This window comes from Palaemon carinicauda, chromosome 3, assembly GCF_036898095.1.
Source record: "Palaemon carinicauda isolate YSFRI2023 chromosome 3, ASM3689809v2, whole genome shotgun sequence".
Lineage (NCBI taxonomy): Eukaryota > Metazoa > Arthropoda > Malacostraca > Decapoda > Palaemonidae > Palaemon > Palaemon carinicauda.
The window spans coordinates 33,848,953-33,855,902 of record NC_090727.1 but is presented as its reverse complement, the minus strand read 5'-3'; the positions used below and the strand labels follow the sequence as shown (position 1 = coordinate 33,855,902).

The following is a 6,950-nucleotide window of genomic DNA, read 5'->3' as shown; positions in this document are numbered from 1 at the left end:
TAACCTAGGAAGCTACTAAGGAGGAACTTCCATCAGGACGACATGGCTATCTCACCCAAAAATAGATTTTTCGCTTCTCTCAAAATCCGTTATTTGATCCGAAAATGGAGGTCACCATACAGGGATCCCATTACCTCACAAAGGAAAATAGTCAAATAAAAAGTAACATAAAAGAATGAATAACATATATTGATAATACTTAATGAAGAAAATGTACATTTAATATGCAAAGCATATCTATAACATTTTATATACAAGGCAGTTTACATGATAAAATCTCTATTTGGTTTTGTCTTATGATTCGGTGGGTTTTTCATGAGGATGGATATTTGATGAAAACATAATAATATTTAGTTTTTTTTTGAAGCCTTGTTCTTTTAGCAATAGGTTAAAAAAATATCTTCTTTTTGTTTTTTAGAGAAACTCGTCTAGCTATTGAGTCCTCTGTATCATCGTCAGTTTCTCTTTTTTTCTTTTAAGGTCGAGATTCTTAGCTTTCTTTTTCTATGTTTAAATTTTCTTCCTCTTTGTGCTGGTTTGTAGTAGTCTTTATTGTGGGAATTTCTTTTTTGATGTTCCCCTTTTCTTCGTCTTTGTATCGAATCGAGAGAAATTCTTTTTTGATGAGATCCATTTCAAAAATTTTCTTTTCTATGTTCCCCTTTTTTAGTCTTTGTATCGATTCGAGAGAAATTCTTTTTGACGAGATCCGTTTCAAAAATTTTCTTTTCTGTGTTCCCCTTTTCTTTGTCTTTGTATCGATTCGAGAGAAATTCTTTTTTGACGAAATCCATTTCAAAAATTTTCTTTTCTGTGTTCCCCTTTTCTTCGCCTTTGTATCGATTCGAGAGAAATTTCTTTTTGACGAGATCCGTTTCAAAAATTTTCTTTTCTGTGTTCATATTTTCTTCGTCTTTGTGTTGGTTTGTAGTAGTCTTTGTTGGGGGAATTTCTATTTTGATGTTCACGTTTTCCTGTTCGTTGATAAATTCATCCAAATCTTGAAAATAATCATCTCCCTCTGACTCTAAAAAATTTAGATAATTTTCAATATCACGCAGAGACAAGAAACTATCAGGTTCAAAATTTTTAGTATCCCCAAGGAGTGGGATATTTTCAAAATCCTTATCTGTTTCTTTTTAAGGGACATAGAACTTATTTGTACAGTATGAACATTGCACTTGAACCATTTTCATTTTGACAAAACCTTTTAATAAGTGATAATGGTGGTAATTGAACGGGTCAGGTCTAAGACATAACTAACTGAAACCTCATTTGAGCTGGTATATATACTTTGTGATTACCCCCACCCCCACCCCCCATCTAAGCTATGAAGCATATAAATACTGGACTGAGATATGATTAGGCTCAGTATGGCTTTAAACTCCAGTTGGTGTTTATTCTTTGATTCTAATCCAGCAACAGAAAGGTATCAATATAAAAGAAGCCAAAAAGAATGTTTTTAACATAAAAAACATAACACAAAAAGATGAATTGGCTTGTTTGCAAGAAAAGAGCAAACAAAACCTATCATCGCCATTCAACCCAATTCTATTCCATGGGGAAGATATGGACACTCTGAAAAAAATCATTTTGAACACTATAATGGAAGAAGAGATTTATAATCTCTATTTATGGTGCATTAGAGAAATTCATCTCATTAATATACTAATCATAAACAGAAAGTATAATTCAAGAATGAATTCCATACTGTATTTTATAGAATCAAAGGCTATAGAACTAATATCACCAAGAGATATCTGTTCTCTATATGGTGTTTTTTCATATTTACACTTGTACAAAAAGTGTCTTTGTAATGACATTTTATTTCTAACCAAAGTCATTATTGTTTTTCGATTCGCTTTATAGGCCCAAGTATGTTGTCATTTATAATTAGCTGCGTCTAACCCAATACTGATCAAAATTCTAAGAAAAGAAAAGCAATCTACATTTTTGTGACAATAATGAATTTAAAAATAATAAAAATGACAAAAGATTCAAAGTAAGAGAACTGATTGCTGCTGCACAAAAATATTTTTTGAAATTTGGTATTTTTGAAGAACATCCCATGTTTATGGAATAATAGTCAAGTATCATAGTCATAATGCCCCAAAACAACTCATTATGGGTAAGCCAAATATGTTTGGCGGTGTCTATGGTTATTGCTACAGTTTTGATCTATTTTGTGGCAAGTGCTCATCTGAATACAACCTTATTACTTGGATCAAAAGTTGTATTGAACATGATAAATGTCGTAAAGGAACGGCAATCATATAGTGTCTTCTTTGAAAACTTATTTACCGGATATGAGTTACTGGTTCATCTTCACGATCTCGGCTATCAAGCAACTGGAAGCAAAAAACTAAAAAGGCAGAAAAGAGGAACATACAGCTTTAGCTTTGACACCAACGAAGAAATTCTTTTTGTAAGATGGCTTGATAATACATGCTTCGTTACTGGAACTAATTATGATACAGTGGAACCTCTTCAAAATGTGCAGCGTTGACCGAAGGACTGCAAATCAAAGGATTTAGTTGCTCAACCTCGTGTGTTCAAAAATAATAGTGCATATATGGGATGTGTCGATTTCCATGATTGGTGGATTAGTAAATATGCAACAACAATCAGAGTTAAAAGGTGGTACAAAGTGAGCAAAGGCGATACCAGATTAAGTCATACACTACTAGGTCCAGGACATATTGTTTTAAATGCACAGTCACCATGTGTAACCTGTTTCTTCTTATCATATGTACAATGGCCGTAGATAAAAGTAGCCAAAAACACTGATAATGTATGCTGTCACTATAAGTGTAAACTGTTTCTCATTATAATATTATAAAGGACAAATATTTCCAGCATTGTGTTATATCACTTATTTTTTAAAGCCATCTTTTTCCTTTGAAAATATATGTTTATATTGTATATGTTTTTTTTTTTTTGTTGCTTTGAAAAATAAAGTGCTTATGGTTATACACAATTCTTCATTTATCCATATATAAAAAGTAGTCTTAACTACTCTATAATCAAATATTGCAATTTGAGATACACTGGGGTTATTGAAGCAGTATCCTCCCAGTGATTGCATATGAAATCACCCAATAACTTGCTTATTTCTATTTCAATCGTCATTTTGACTATACCAGTGTATTTCTAAATCAATTTTATGCTCAAAATCAAGGTTTTATGAAAAAATTCTAGTTAATAGAATTATATAGGAGGTAATGGGTTAATGGTCATGAAATTTTTTATCCAAGAGTCATAAGTTTTTTCTAAATTTGTGTTATTTGAAATAATTCTCTCTGAATGATTGTATTACAGATACATTTCTCAAATTATCTTGTTTCATTTCAGTCAGGGGTGAACAAACACTATTATATGATGTTTTTTTTGTTGTGTTTTACATCTTTCCTAGAAACCAGGGCTTGAAAGTAGAATCTATGTTCTATATGTGTAATAAACATTCAAATTCATGGAGGGTTTGAGATTAGCTTTGAAGTCTCATCTTAATCGCTTGAACAATCTCGTCGTTTTTCCTTTTTTTTATGCCACTCATCCCTTAGTTGATTTTCTATCATAATGCACATCAAGAAGATCTTTTTAAGTTTAGGAATATCAATAAAAAATATTTACTTCACATTTCCTATTTATTGCCATACTAAAAGGCTCTTCCCATTGATGCCATTTTCGTCTTGTGTTGTTATAACAGATTCATCTCTTTTTTTTTATGGATATATGATTGTTCTTCTTCTTTGTCCCAGATTGAATTCTGTAGGCAATTCTTACACCCATGAGCAATACAAAATTATCAGTTGAATACCTTAATAAATTTACCAGAACGCATAAATATATATATACTCCTTCGTGTAGAATTATTTCAATTTGTATTTTGTTAAAAAAAATACTATTAAATAAAACACAACCAAAGAAAATGATTATATAAGTACAAAAATGACATGACAATACAGATTGTGGTCGAAAGTATACTAAAAAAAAACATTAGAACTATATATATATATATATATATATATATATATATATATATATATATATATATATATATATGGGTCGTGTTGTGTTTTCCAGTTGCACATTGTACCAAACTATAACCCAAGTTTACATATACTTACTCCATCTATGATATTCAAAACTTCAGCTACCAACTCTTTCTGTATGATCTCAACAGTCTTATTTGCATGAATTACCTTCCAAGAATCATCTTGTAATAAATGATAATTCTCTTTAACTCTTTTCTGGAATTTGGCTTTTTTATATCGTTCTTCCCCATAATAACCACGTCTTTGGGCTTCTTGTATACTCAGATCCATGAAGAATACTCTATTTGACTTTGGAAGACCTATGTCACTTTGTTTACACCAGCCCAAACCCAACCCTCTTTTGCTGCAGAAAATGCAACTCCAGAAAATGCATATCGATCAATTATTACTGAAGTACCACTAAACAATGCTGATTTAATTTTTGCAAGAAATTCCCATCTGTTAGCCGAGAATAAAAGATGTATACAATGATCTTCGTGTTCACTACTGCGTGCCAAGTAGCCGTCAATAATACTGCCAATCTTTATGATTCTATCTGGAAATGCAATATAAATTGCTATTATTCTAGCTATATTCAAAGAATTGACCAACTTTTTTGTTTAAGTTGTTTTCCCCGTCTTGTCACAACCTTCCAAAATTACAAGCGCACCACGGCCAGGATTAACAACCCCATTTGCGTGTGTTTCTGTTCCGTTCATATTATTTATTGTGGGTAAATCTTTTAATCATTTACAATATATATGTATATATGTATAATAGATATATTAAGAAAATGAATAAAACTCTAGTTGTAGTAAATTATATATTAGGACAAGCTACATATATAATTGCATATATCTCCTAATACATTAAATTATTTGTACTAATAAAGCTGAAAATAAAGCCTAATTATCATAATTTTCTTTTTTGTTGTTTGTCGTCTACGATTATTTATTTGGCTGCCTCTAATATTTTAAACTCTTTTTATACAAATTTGTTGTAAATGATATATAAAAAGATAGTAAAAATAATAAAATACAACAATTTAAACAGATTATCATAAATTCTAAAAAATAGATTAGATTTTAGGGCCCCACTAACAATATCATCAACAACATTTGATGTTTCCTTTGTTAAAGACCGCAAAAATGTTGCTCGCTCACAAATGAACATAAATTTTATATTTTCAATGTGGAATAATTTTATCAAATGATATACTACTCGCTAACATGTTAAAATTTTCTATATACACAAGCCATTACATCCCAACTGGGGTATTTAATCTATTCGTTCTCTGTCTATAGCAGTATAAGAATAGGGAAACTCAAAATTATAGTCCCATTTATTCATATTGAATAGGGGATGTTCATTTTCGGGCAAAATTATTATGTCCTTAGATATTACTGAATCATTAATAGAAAGACCTTTGTCAATACAAAAATTTCCACTAATTTTATACTTTATTAAGTTTTTTTTTATCTTGCAAATTATATCTAAAACACCCTGTATGTTCGGCTTGTATTCGTGCCAAGTAAATAACCCTTCCAGTAACTGTTCCGGAAACAAGAGCAAATTTCACGATATTACTTTTATTTTTCATTTCCTTAAGTGACAAAAATAGATTAACCCATATGGAATTTTTATTAACGATAGTTTTTCCTCTGGGACTTTTACATAAATCAGCGGCCTTTTCTAAACTATTAGCCAATTCTTTCTCATTTCTAAAACCAAAACTTACTGCTAAATCGTCGACTTCTTTTAATAGTTTTTTATATTTATTGTATGGTAAAGTTGAACGGATAAATGCATTTGTTTCGCCAGACAACGATGGATTATTTCCACTTAAGGTTTTATTAAAATCATCATATTTTTTCCATTTATTGATATCATTAGGCATTTACCTTGATGTGTCATTTGCTGTTTTATTGAAAGTGTAATTATTAGAATCTTCAATTAATGTGTTAAAATTTACATCATCCATCTTATTTATATTATTAGAAATATTGATACCATGATTTCTAAAATTTACATTATTTGTAAATTTGCTTTTACCTATAATATCCGTTACATTATCAATAAATGCAAATTTTACCATATTGAATTTATTACAAATTTTACTAAGGGTAAAAAATTTAAATATATGTTATATCTTTTGGTTAATAAAAAAATTAGACTTGTTATAAGTATTATATGCTTTTGTTTTTAGCTTTGGTGGTACAAATATTTTAACATAATAAAGGATATGTCGTAAAATAATCTACAACTAATGAGTTTTACGTATATTTATCATAATCAATAATAAAAGGAACTATTTATTCTTTCAAATATGGGTGATGACGAGCTATATTATATTTTTCTTTATTTTCTGGGTAATTTTTGTAAAATTCTACTAAGTTAAGAAATACTTGATAATGAAAACTAAAATAAAATTAAATTTATTGTTGACTACAGGAATTGTTTTATCATTATCACCATGAAAAAATATCCTATAACCATAATAATTTTGAGGTCCTTCTTTTGGATAAACACTCCAAATTTTAACTTTGGGACCTTTTGAGTTTTGTAAACAATCTTAATTAATTGACACGTGTTTATATAATTTGTTATAATTTTTGAATAGAAAATTTATTACAGCAGTCGCTTTAGATTCAAATGTAATAACATTTATAGGAAATTGGCCCAAAAACCCAAGATTTATAAATTCAACTAAATCTTTATTATGTTTAATATTAAACACTAATATATTATGAATTACTATATATTTGTTAGTATTCTTGTCAGAAATTAATTCATTGCTTGAAACAAAAAAAATAGTGTGGTAGTGTATCAATGCGTTTCCTTTTACCTTCTTCATGAAATGTATAATCTAGAATAATGATTATATCATTATTGGGATATAAATTACCTGGTGTAGAA

The 6,950-nt window shown here is 29.3% G+C and overlaps 1 pseudogene; it reads right to left on the bottom strand.

Moving 5' to 3' along the window:
- Positions 1-635: 635 nt before the first annotated feature.
- On the bottom strand, positions 636-4,753 carry LOC137631305 (thymidylate kinase pseudogene; annotated as a pseudogene).
- Positions 4,754-6,950: the final 2,197 nt, after the last annotated feature.